Here is an 11,216-nt window from a genome sequence, read left to right as displayed (position 1 = left end):
TTTACTTAAGTGACTCATATCTCATTATCAATGAGTAATGTCTTTCTACATATTAGACTTTCATAATTTTTCTCCTCCGATAGTTAAATATAGTCACTAATTTGTAATGAGAGTATCACTCCTTTTTTCCGTTCTTCATTTAAATTTCTTTCATCTTCTCTCAGGTGTACTATATGGATTAATTGCTATTTGTAATATCATTTTCATTTTTGATTATCCATGCCCCCATCTATCCACAGTTTGAGCCCAAGAGGGGTGGATAGGTGGTCTGGAGGCATACTTTATATATTTCATATATAAATATAGATTCATATTTTGATTCACAATTTATTGACTAATTTAAAATTTTATTACCTCTGATTTCACCTCGCCTGTGAGATTTGTTTTTGTAAAGGCCATATAGATATGTCTCTATTGTTCATATATATATCCCTTGATACATTATCTGTTATACTTTGTTTTTTCTTATGCAAAATTTCAATAAAAATATTGAACAAGGAAAAAATTCCAGCATGAATGATATCTCTAGTGGCTGCCCACTAGATGGATACGCAAGTACTCTCCGATCGCATTTCCACACAACTGTCGTCTACTGGGAAATGGAGAAGTCCATTTCCCAGTAGACGACAATTGTGTGGAAACATATTTTCATATAAGATCTTTGAACACATGGAGCTCATCCCTGCAAATAATTCAAGACACCAGTGGCGGCCCGTCTATAGGGGGTGCCTGGGCGTTGCCCCCCCTCCAGGCAGTCACAAAAAAAAAAAAAATGTAAAAAAAAGAAAAAAAACATTTTTTTAAAGGTGGCCCTTTAAAAAAAAAAATACAAAAAAGGGTCCTTAAGTGCACTGTGTTCGGACGCCGGACACAGTGCGACGCCGGACACAGTGCACTTATGGGAAGCGCCACGTCTATGCAATCACGAGATTGCAGACGTGGCGCTTCATTTGCGGGCGTTTAGCCCGCCTTGCAGCGCTTTCTGAAGCGCTGAGTAGCTTCCGCCGGGCGCTAGTATCTATTACTATGGCCGGGCGGTTTGATTGACATCTGAGTATGATGTCACTTCCTGTTTCTCTCTCCAATTGCGCCCAGGAGAGAGGAAACAGGAAGTATGAGATGAACGGACCTCTCCACAGTAGACACCGCTGGAGAGGACAACACACAGCAAGTTACAGGGGGAGGGGGGTTTGATGGTGACACATGCTGCTGCAATTTGGTGGTGACACATGCTGTTGCAATTTGGTGACACATGCTGCTGCAATTTGGTGGTGACACATGCTGCTGCAATTTGGTGGTGACACATGCTGCTGCAATTTGGTGGTGACACATGCTGCTGCAATTTGGTGGTGACACATGCTGCTGCAATTGGTGGTGACACATGCTGCAATTGGTGGTGACATATGCTGTAATTGGTGGTGACACATGCTGCTGCAATTTGGTGGTGACGCATGCTGCTGCAATTGGTGGTGACACATGCTGCTGCAATTTGGTAGTGACACATGCTGCTGCAATTTGGTAGTGACACATGCTGCTGCAATTTGGTGGTGACACATGCTGCTGCAATTTGGTGGTGACACATGCTGCTGCAATTTGGTGGTGACACATGCCGCTGCAATTTGGTGGTGACACATGCCGCTGCAATTTGGTGGTGACACATGCTGCTGCAATTTGGTGGTGACACATGCTGCTGCAATTTGGTGGTGACACATGCTGCTGCAATTGGTGGTGACACATGCTGCTGCATTTGGTGACACATGCTGCTGCAATTTAGTGGTGACACATGCTGCTGCAATTTGGTGGTGACACATGCTGCTGCAATTGGTGGTGACACAGGCTGCTGCAATTGGGTGGAGACACAGGCTGCTGCAATTTGGTGGGGACACAGGCTGCTGCAATTTGGTGGGGACACAGGCTGCTGCCATTTGGTGGAGACACAGGCTGCTGCAATTTGGTGGTGACACATTCTGCTGCAATTTGGTGGTGATATGTGCTGCTGCAATTTGGTGATGACACGTGCAGCTGCATTTGGTGGTGACACGTGCAGCTGCATTTGGTGGTGACACGTGCTGCTACATTTGGTGGTGACACGTGCTGCTACATTTGGTGGTGACACGTGCTGCTACATTTGGTGGTGACACAGGCTGCTGCATTTGGTGGGACACAGGCTGCATGTAAGGTGGGACTCCGCTGGGGCCACCTGATGTAAGGAGGGACTCCGCTGGGGACACCTGATGGCATCTGGTGACAGGCGACGTGGCTAGTGACACGCTCAGGGCTCCCACTGATTCTGCATTATGGTGAGTTGAATGATTTAATTTTATATTACACTGTAATAATAGCAATAATGCGCTTCAATCATCCTGACACCATAACAACCATGGTGTCGGGATGATTGAAGCGCTAACACCGGGTGTTTGGAGTATCTTTATCTGCTGATTGTTAAACTGTCTAGAATACACATATTTCTATAGGATATGGGCCTGTTGTCCCTCCATCCCTCTCTCCCTCTCCCTCCATCCCTCGTTCATCTCAGACACTAACCACACCACCTTAGAGCCACGCCCCCTATTTCGCTGAAACCACGTCCATTTTCACCAAGTGGGAGGGGTCAAAAAGGAAGGACGGGGTCTGGCGCCCCCCCATCCTAAAACTTCACCAGCCGCCACTGCAAGACACACTGTTTGAAATCTCCACACCTGTGATCATCCCAGCATAAGCTTCCTTGATCTCCGTAATAGGGATACATCGGATCTGGTAAGAGGCTACTCTCTTTTCTTGTGGATGAAACACTTTGCCGTTTTTCTTGAACACTGATAGCCACACAGCTGTGACACGTGTCATACCATTCTCACTTGTCACACCCTTTATTAAATGTATGAATTTTCTTATGAACTTTTTCAATTCAACCTAATTTTTTTAGACACTGGAATTTCTTGCAATTTTTTGCACATTGACAATTTGAATAATGCATTTGTTATGACATTTGTTATTTGCATCATTAAGTTGCTATCATATTGTTCACACACACATACTTTATGTTTGAACACTTAGGTAGATATCTTGTTCATTATCACATCAGTTCACTGTTTAAAGGAGCAGCGCACCATTAGCCATTTTTATTACTTTATCCCTTCCAAGATTTGAGTTGCAGCAGTTCCATACCAGACTAGCGCAGATGTTTTTATTTATTTAATACAAGTGTGTGAAATCAACGTGTTTCACTAAACTTGCTTCTTCAGGATTCACACTTGCAGATGGCAGCTGAAAAGATAAAGTAAACTCTTTACAAAGCTCATAACAAAAGTAAAAGGCAAGAAAGGGGGAAATTAAGCAAATACAAGAAAATATATGTGTTGTAGGGACTGAAGAGGAAACAGGTAATATAACCACCCAGGTGTACTCTTTAGGTAATGCAGGAAGAACTTTTCAGTGACCCGTCAGATCTGAGAGAGATTCAATGATTACACATGGAGAGTTTGCTGAGTGTTTACCAGAGTGTCTCTAGTTTACTGAACACAAAATGCAGAGTATGTATGCAGATGCAAAAGGAAAACGGTAGGGGCTAGAAGGGACGTCCTTTATGTTATCAGAATAAGACACAAGTCATCTCTAGCAAACATCTGTTTCCATTCTGATCATGCATATTCTCAATAACGTATATTACAGTTAGGACAGGAAACTTATTCTTTAACCACAAATAACTGACAAACTCTTATTTCTATGTAAACCAAAGATGAGTCTTGCTAAAAACTCATATCTACATATTTTGAAAAACATAGGGAAATCTTTCTAAAGAAAAAGAATTGTTTTATACATTTTCTTACAATCCCCTCTTTGGGACATAATTAAATGGCTCATTTTCCTTCATTGTAATATAGGTAGCTTCCTTATTGTAATACATACTGAGGTAAGCTTTATTCGCCAAAGAAGGGTCTGGGATGCAGGTGGCCCAAGCAGTCAGGCACATAACAAGCTTATAAATCAAGTACAAAAATAAAATGAACAATACAATAAGTATCAACATTATGGCTATATCTTTCAACCATGAGAACATTCCCCCAAATCCAAAATTCCCACTACCGAAAGGACTCCATGTTTTAGCAATGTCCCTAGCTTCCTGTTGCAGCTTGCCTACTTCTTTTCAGTGTTGTGCAATAAGATCATAATATTCGGGTATTTTAACAGATGTGTTGTGTATCCATGTGTAACATTCATAATCCTATGTAACCTCACATAACCCAGTAAGAGCAGCACTCATGCTTTCAATAGCTAGGTCATGGAGCTCAAGTTGTTTCTTAATTGCCCTCATTTCTTCATTTAAGTTGGTAATGTCTCCTGAGTTTTTGTCTAGAATTTCATCAAGAATTTTAGAGTAATTATTTAATCTCTTCATTGTGTCTATTCCCCATCCAGTCCATGAGGGGAACCAAGCCCATGCCATATCTTTTTCAAAAAATAACTCCCTTTTATTGCAGTGTTTAAGGGGGTACCTACGATGCATACTAGCTTCAAGGAGGTGTCCTCCCTTGCTATCTCCTACTATGCCCATGATGAGAACTAGGGATGCAAGATAACACCATCCTTGGGGTCCAGTGGGGATCCAAGGGTGACAGATTTTCCCACAGCAGATATAAATACTGTTTCCTAGAGCTAATGGTCGTTTATTGAATATTGTCATCATTTCATCAGAAAGACTGGAAAAAGTTAAACTAGACAATAATTTTCCTACTGTGGAAGTGGAACTGGAGCTAAGAAAGTTTATTAGAGTGGTGTTTAGGGCAGGTTCTGAAGTGTGAAAGAAGGGGCTTTCAATTGAAGTCATTGAAAAGTTGATTTTAGCTTGTTGGCACACTTCAGCTCCCTTTGTGGAGTTTCCCAACCTAAAACACCAGTCTGGCAAATTAATTCTACCAATAATTTGGAAAGTAAGGGTATTATTTGAAAGCGTTCTTGTGACATTTGTAAGGATGACAGGAGGTGTGCCATTAAGGGGGGGGGGGGGGTTAGAGGTACTGTCATTAGGAAAATTCTAGCAGTGCTAGGATGGAGTTTACTACATATCCAACATTTTTCATATCCAGACTTCCAGGCATAGCTATATTTAAATTTTAATAATAGCATCTTATCAGTGAAACTAACTTCCTTATTTCCTTCAGTTTCTATATCTCTCTTATGTCTTATATGTGTATGATTAGATTGATTCTGAGGTGACCCACATACGCCTTTTAAGGCTACCAAGTCCTCTGGATGATATATACAGTTATGACCCAGGTGGGTAGGAACACAGAGTGATCAGGAACAGAAAGCAGAAAGCTTTCCCAGAAGTCTGTGGTGAAATAAGTGAGGTCATCTTTTTCAGAGACTTGACCACCACCTTCACTCACTATTCAAGGATTTTTACTACTCTCTTGACCTCCTCTGTCTTTGCCTTTGCCTTTCTTTTTAGGGTCCTGGTTGACCTTCTTTACTGGACTGGCATGGATCCAAGACTGTTGTCCTTCCACAAGGATTGCTATCTTGATTACCGCGATCACGGTGGTTGAATGTCAAAAGGATTTTCCTGCTTTTTGGTTCGGTTCAGCTGCTGGACCACCACTAGTTTACCGACCTTAAAGGGGTGTGTTGGTTCCTGTGAAGAAGAAGGAGAGGTGTGAGCGACATTTCTTTCAATTTTGTCCAACGTTTCAATTAATTTTCTTACATATTCGTCCTGAATAAGATCAAGATCCCCTCTTTCTAACAGTAAGGGTTGCCTGGCCCAGGGAGTGGGAAATGGTCTGCCCATAAGAATTTCAAAGGGAGAATAACCTGAGTTGTTATTTGGGGTCATTCTTACCTCTGCTAGAATTGCAGGCAGCAACCTTTTGCAGTTGGTATACGTTCCACCTGTAGCCTTCCTGATCTTATCTTTTATTGTTCTATTCATTCTTTCTACAATTCCTGAACTTTGAGGATGGTAAGGGATGTGAAACTTCCAATCTATTATTTAATGCTTTTACCAGATCTTGGCAAACTTTGGCTATGAAAGCAGGGCCATTGTCTGAGTTGATCTGTAGTGGGCATCCCCATCGAGGAATGATCTCCTAAGTGAGGATTTTAACCACTGTTTGAGCATCTTCTCTTGTAGTTACAAATGTTTCTACCCATCTTGAGAACACATCTACTATTATAAGTAAATATTCCTGCCTTTTACCTTATTTTGTCATGTGGGTGAAATCAATCTGAAAATGAGAGAATGGTGTAGATGGATATATCAAATGTTCATGTTTTGCCTTGTGTGGATTTCTCTGGTTGTTCCAGATGCATGTGATGCATCTAGAGACATAGGATTTTAGAGAGAGGGAAGACCTGGGATGAAAAATTATTTATCCAGTAATTCACATGTCATCTGCCAGCCTCTGTGTCCCACCCCATGATATTGTGAAATGAATAATGGGGCACTAGCTACAGGTATACATGGTCTCCCCTCTTGGCAGACAAGCCCAGACTCTGGACTTTTCTGCAGACCTGCAATATTCCATTGTTTTATGTCAGTTTCAGTGGCATATGCTTGTAAGTCTGAGAGTGTTTGATCAAGTAAAGGTATTTCAGGGGCTAGAGTAGGCATTTGGAGGGTAGCTACGTGTTGAGAAGCCACCTCCTTGGCCACTTTGTCTGCAAGGGCATTTCTTTTTACAATATCATCCTGCTGGCCCGTATGTGCCTTACAATGCAATGTTGCAATAGATTTTGGTAACTGAATAGCTTCTAGTAGACTAGATACAAGTGTAGAATGGGAAATTGATTTCCCATCAGCTGCAATGTATCCCCTTCTCTTCCATATGACTCCAAAATTGTGGACAACACAGAATGCGTATTTGGAGTCTGTGTAAATGTTTACATCTTCGCCCTCAAAAAGTTAGCATGCTCTGGTGAGGGCAATTAGTTCAGCCGCCTGTGCAGACTGAAATGGGACTGGATTTGCCTCGAGTACAATGTCAGGGAGCTGGACCACAGCATATCCAGCATGATAAGTATGGTCATTTGGTCTTGAGCAAGACCCATCTATAAACACATTTTGAGCTCCCAGAATTGCAGTCGAGCACATATCTTCCCTGGGTGAGGTGTCCTGCTGTATAGCTTCAATACATTCATGTTGCGGGGCTACCTCAGCCTCCTCATTTTTAAGTCCTAAGACCGCATTCAAGATTGGGGCTGGGCCCGAGGTGGGGGAGGCATATTTTATTTCCAAATTAGGGTTTGAGAGCAAAATTAGCTCATACCCACTCAGCTGCTGTGCGGACATATGTTGAGTGTGGATGTTTTTTAGGAGGATGGACACATGGATGGTGTGTAGAGTAGTTGGGTGACCTAAAGTGAAAGATGTGGCCATTTCCAAAACCATAGCACAGGATGCAAGAGCTCTTAGACACACCGGCATACCCTGAACCGGCATAGGAACCACTCTTGAGAAAAAGGTGATAGGGCGCAGTTTGCCCCCATGTTCTTGCGCTAGGACTCCCGCCATGGTTTTACAATTGTCCCTAGCAAATAGGTGAAACCCTTTGCTATACTCAGGGAGGCCAAGGCCAAGACCAGGAGCTGTTACCATACATGTTTTAAGGTATACAAAGGCATTGTACATTTCATCATTCCATTTTATACAATCTGGCATGTCAGTACCTGTGGTTTGTCTCAAAATGTTATCATAGTAGTCACAGTCAGGTATCCATTGGCAACAGTAACCAATCATGCCAAGGAAGGACAGCATATCCTTCTTGGTGTGTGGGCGGGCTAGACCCATGAGAGCTACACGGCTCTCTTGTGACTGACTTTCCTTTCACCTTTTGTGAGTGTAAAACCAAGGTACTCAACAGTTTCTTGACACCACTGAAGTTTCTTTTTGGAAACTTTGACCATTATCTGCCAACCAATATAGCAGATCTAGACCATCCGCCTTGCAGGCTACCTGGCTTGGGCTACATAACAATAAATCATGAACATATTGGAGTAGGACAGAACCATGACATGGAGTCCAGGACCACAATGTGGCCTGGAGAACAACTGAGTAGACTACAGGGGAGTCCAAATTACCCTGGGGCGCTCTACACCATGTCATTTGGAGATTTCAAAAACAAAAAAGTGAGAATGGGCTGTGTCTCTTCGTCCACAGGAACGGAAAAAAATGCATTTGTAAGGTCAAGAACAGAAAAATATTCTCTGCATCGGATGGTATGGAGGTAAGGAAGGATGGCACATCAGACACTATAGGAGCTATGGGGACAATTAAATTGTTAACGACCCTAAGATCTTGTACAAATCTATAGGAGCCATCCAGCTTCTTTACAGGGTTAATTGGTTTATTCCATTTACATCCAGTAATTTCCTTCAATATCCCTTGTTTCAGGAAGTCTTCTATCATGAGAAAAATCCCCTCTTCTTTTTCTTTAGAAAGAGGATATTGTTTATGATAGATTGGTTGGGACCCAGGTTTTAATGTGGCTTTGTAGGGGGTACATGAGATGAGCCCAACATATAGGCTATTTATAGAACCGACTTTGATTGGATGGAAATCTTTTTAGAATGCACTATGATTCCTCCTTCCTCTGTCATTTTCATAACTATTCCAAGTTTGCCCAAAAGGTCTCTTCCCAAAAGATTATAACAGGGCAATTTGGGATAATTCTGAAAGAGTGTTTAAGTACTGGTTGGTCAGCATATGAGGGATTTATGATAGTTAGGTTGGGTGTTTTCCAGGTTTTGGTAAGTATCCCATTAATTCCCATTGAAGGCTCAGTATTTGTGGTTTCACCTCTATAAAAATCCTCACTCAGGGTGCTCCTTGTGGCACCTGAATCTAGGAGAAATTGTACTTCCATTCCATTCACATGCAACATGATGATTGGCTGCTCTGAATAAGAGGATGAAACCAGGGGAAATGCTGGGATACTACCTTCCAGGCATCCTCATTGGGGATGGGGTATTTCAGCCCTTGGTGTTGTTGGTTTTGGCAGGGTTGTTTGACTTGTGTGGTTTGCAGTGTGTTTTGTTCAGGTAAATCATATGGGCATTGATTTCTCCAGTGCTCAAGGCCTCCACAATTAAAACAGCCTCTTTGTGAGGGCTGTTGTCTGGGGAAACCTCGGCCCCTGCCTCTTCCCCTGGCTCTGCCTCTGTTCTGCATTGTATCATTACCAGGGTTGGGTTGATTTTGTTGAACCCCTCCCTGGAACTGTGTACCCGAACTCTTCAGTAACATCCTGCTGCATCCTTCTCTGTGACTGTTTTCTGGAATTCTGGTATGGTCTTTGTAGGCCAATCAGAAATCATTTGTTTAACCAATAACCCAGGTTGTGGTTTTAGTTTACTAATGAAAGTCTGAATCATCAAACTATGCATATCCGGTAGTATTGATAATCCATCTTCCTGCATCCACACATCCATAAATCTCTTCCAAAATTCTAAAACACTTTCCCATGACTTTTGTTTACAAGCTATGGCAGTAGGAAGGGAAGTTCTGTTTTTAAAGGCATTATTTAATTCCGCTTCTAATTGATTCCACATGATAGTTCTCCCTTGTTCAGTATTAAGCTGGTAAGTATCAGCTTTTACTGTCTTTGGGTCTTGGATATCATTTATGGATGCTATTTTATTCCAATCAAATGCGGATGTGTGTCAAATGACACCATCTACAATTAATCGCATATCTTCCTGTGTGTAATTTCTTCCTTTACAAACCTTTTTCAAATAGGACAAGGTTGCAGAGGCAGACTGATGTTTAACAATGCGGTTGATATCTTCAGTATCAATCACCTTTTTTAACAGGTCATTTCCTATAGTCATAAAAAGGATGGTACCGAGTTCCTTCTATCTCATCATCATCTAGTCTCCTCTGTCTATTTGGTCGATTTCTTAGTTCAATTTGGCTACCCTGTGGGAGTGCAAGTGGGGTATTCATAATAGCAGATCCTACAAGTGTTAATCCTCAGAGAAATATATCTCTTATGGAGCTATCCACTTGTTTCTCCTGACCAGAACTTTGTTCGGATCCAGGTGGAGAGGTAGTCAGAACCTCCCAAAGCCCTGCCTTGAGGTGAGCCTCCAGGAGTTCCCAAAACAGAACTTTGTGATATGGGATCTGGTTGGGTGACCACAGGTGCTCTCTGAGGCAGTGTGCCCGATGTGGGCGCTCCGCCTACAGGTACTCCTCCTCCCTGTGGAGGTGATTGTGGTGGGGCTGGGGTTCTTTGTTGTATAGCATAATGTCCGACCAGTAAGTCTATTTCCTCTTTAGTTGGTACATAAGAAAAAAGGGGTGCTGTAGGACCGGGTCTTTTGACCTTCGCCTCTTGGGAGTGCTTCAGGTCGCATTCCTCTTTAGTCATACAATTTTTGGCCTTTTTTTGTATCTTTATTGTCCCTCTGGAACCAATAAGATGCATATTGTAGCCAATTTTCACCACCCTTTCTCCTGTAATCCATGTTCTACTGTGGGTGTCCCTCAAACCATGGAAAAGCTTTCTTATCTCTAAGACATAAATCTTTTACCATATCAATGTGAAACTCATCATTTGCACCATCTCCGGGGAAAGGGTCTGTACTAACCAAAGCTTCTGTCTACCCCGCCAAATTAGAAACCCAAGGATTTATAAATTCATAATCAGTACCACAAATTCTAGCAACATAATCTTTACAATTTTCCCCGGGATTGGGAGGTTCTCTACTATGTTCTTGACCCATATTAAAACAGTGACAGTGAGAATATGTCTATCTTACCTTACAGACCTACTGACAATGAGAGCATGTCTGTCTTACTCTCATTGTCAGTAAGTCTGTAAGGTAAGACAGACATACTCTCATTGTCAGCAAGTCTGTAAGGTATGTCTTTCTTGCCTTGCAGACCTCCTTCTCCCACATAAACAAATTATCTTATACTTCTAATATTTCTTATACTTTATGCAAAAGAAAGAAAAGCGAAAATAGGTTGGGTCACTGAAGTATAATCCTCATTAACTATTTCCGCTCCTTCACAAAAGGACTGTACAATATTGTATTATTAATTTTAAAAGACCTTCACAGAGGTACTTTTCAAGGCGGATTTTCCCAAAAATCCCCTATCCACCAAGACGTGGTTCATATCCCTCTTCTATATAAATTTAGTTTGAGATGAAATTTAAATCAGAGCTAAGGCAAAAAGAAACAGTCTGTCTAAAAGACAAAATGATCCTTCTTAC

The 11,216-nt window shown here is 41.9% G+C and overlaps 1 long non-coding RNA gene across 2 annotated transcripts in view; it reads right to left on the bottom strand.

Annotated features, from left to right (window-relative positions):
* Nucleotides 1–3,181: 3,181 nt before the first annotated feature.
* Nucleotides 3,182–11,216, bottom strand: part of LOC141110745 (uncharacterized) — a 46,827-nt gene continuing 38,792 nt past the window's right edge. For both annotated transcript variants that reach the window (XR_012236331.1, XR_012236332.1), the window contains one exon: nucleotides 3,182–5,632. This is a non-coding gene — a long non-coding RNA (uncharacterized lncRNA). The remainder of the gene's footprint in view (nucleotides 5,633–11,216) is intronic.

Source organism: Aquarana catesbeiana, linkage group LG10 (genome assembly GCF_042186555.1).
Source record: "Aquarana catesbeiana isolate 2022-GZ linkage group LG10, ASM4218655v1, whole genome shotgun sequence".
In the NCBI taxonomy this organism is placed as follows: domain Eukaryota; kingdom Metazoa; phylum Chordata; class Amphibia; order Anura; family Ranidae; genus Aquarana; species Aquarana catesbeiana.
Note: the sequence above shows the minus strand (reverse complement) of the source record. Positions and strands in the feature narration are given on the sequence as shown.